The sequence below is a fragment of the Mus pahari genome, chromosome 15 (assembly GCF_900095145.1).
Source record: "Mus pahari chromosome 15, PAHARI_EIJ_v1.1, whole genome shotgun sequence".
NCBI lineage: Eukaryota > Metazoa > Chordata > Mammalia > Rodentia > Muridae > Mus > Mus pahari.
This window is the reverse complement of record NC_034604.1, coordinates 5,394,299-5,396,453: the sequence shown is the minus strand read 5'-3', so window position 1 is coordinate 5,396,453 and position 2,155 is coordinate 5,394,299.

Sequence of the window (2,155 nt, the reverse complement as noted above, 5' to 3'; positions counted from 1 at the left end):
AGAGAGAGAGAGAGAGAGAGAGAGAGAGAGAGAGAGAGAGAGAAGCTTAATTTTAATATGCTTTAACTAGCTGAATGGTTGAGCACTTTCAAACCTTCCCTCCGATATTCCTGAGTTAATACTTACTAAATCTATATTTTAATCTTTGCTGCCCATGGGCCCTTCTGGGCAGCCTTTCTTGGAGCTGCTTTCCCCTTGCAACTACATTTTGGTCATCTCACCCTCCTGCCCCTTCCCAGCATGGTCTGTCCTATGCTTCCCTTCTCATGGCAGACCCTTTTTCTCCCTCTCCCATGTTTCTTGTACAGGAATCCTGAAAGTGTCTCCTCTGTCTCTGCCCAGCCACTGGCCACTGGCCACTTTATTACCCAATCAGAGCAAACTTGGGGCAGGCTTTCTTTAGCCTTCATTGCTGGGCACTGTAAACAGGTTTTTGGGTATCATAATCAGCATTAGAACATAAGCCACTACATTTGAGCCTCAACATAATACGATATAACTTTTGTGAAAGTAAATGCCTGTATCTACCTTCTTGATGGTGACATTTATCCTTTCATATTTCCTGTTTCCAAATACTGTTTTAGATTGAAAATGCTAGGAACACTGGTTTAAATGACAGTCTAAACTTCTTTCCTATTTTATTTGTGATCAAGAACTGCATGCTATTTGCATTTACATTACAGAACTGTTATAGAGACAGAGCAAATGTTGACAGACAAAAGGCCTGTACTCCCAGAATTGAGGCAAAATGAACATGGAGGAGCCAGAAAGTTGAAAAAGCAGGTGGTACAGGCACATAGCTCAGCCTAGGCCTTGGCAAAAGGAGTCATGTCATGCTGCCAGGTAGGTTGATGAATGGGGTTAAGTGGGGCAAGGTGCTCTGTTCAGGACAAGTTGATCCAGTCTGAGTCCCAAGGATTAAGGAGCCACCAACTTTTCATGCTCCAAGCTAGAATTTTCCAGCATGGGTTCCTGGGATAGAGGTGGATGGGGAATGACACATTTGATGGTGTCACAGCTTTCTTCCAATGCCCTTCCTAGTGCCAACTGTTCAACTAAATTGCTTTCTTTTGGAAGACAGTGTAGGGTGTGAGAAGGAAGCATGGGCAGGGGACTAAGTAAAGGCTGGCAATACCTCATATCTGAACAGGTCTGAATACCTGCAGGCTAATCTTTATGATCTGTAAAGCTTTCAGTTCATAATCACACAGAGAACAAACAATGTTGTCTATTCCCAGGACAGAAGGCCTTAGGAGTAAGTTTAGAATTCAGTGTGTATATACTGAATATATATATATTGACTGAATTTATAATATGTATCAGACTTTGAGAGGGAAGGTGGGTTGAGTTAATATGCATCCTGGTTGTCGAACCTCCTCTCAGTTTCTGGCCCAGCTGGACTTCTCTGCAGCTTCTGGTACCAATGTGTACCCCATACTTAGTGAAATCCAGCTGCATGTGTTTTATGAGGGATTGTATCTGTAAAACCAGGGAGAGATTGGGGGCTTTTAGGAGTAGGGAAAAGCCCCCAATGGAAGGAAGAAGAAAAGCTCAGAGTTCTGTGTGCCTGAATTCCATTTTAATGAGTGACTCTGAGAGACAAGAGAGCTGCAAAAACAATTTATTTTTTCAGATAATACCAGAAGCTGCCTTGAAATACACAGAGAAGGAAAACACAGTAATTAATTTGTCACTGAAACCTGAGGGGTTCAACTCCACTTACAGGTGATAATGAATGTTTTGCATGTAATTAGCAAGAATAATTAGCACGTTCCTGGTAACAAATAGACTGGCTGGTACTCTGCAAACAAAATTAATTGTTGTGCTAACAGAGGCAATTGTGTCTCTTCATCTTCTGACAGTGTCCCCATCTTCGAATCCTGCTTCAGACCTCTATGGCTTTGTATAGATGGGGTGGGGGAAATGGAAAAGTGGAGGGGGAGGAGGTAGAGGCTATCTCTTCCATCTGCTTCTAAGAAACTTCAAGAATACTGGGAGACTTGTTTGTCAAAAGTCGTTAAGCAATTTGTAATCTTTAACATGTGTTTTACTATATTAGTAGATGAACCATTCAAATCAACCTAATGGTTAAGCTGAGAAATCCACTCCTCTCAATCAAATGCTGACCTTTCTTTCTTTCTTTCTTTCTTTCTTT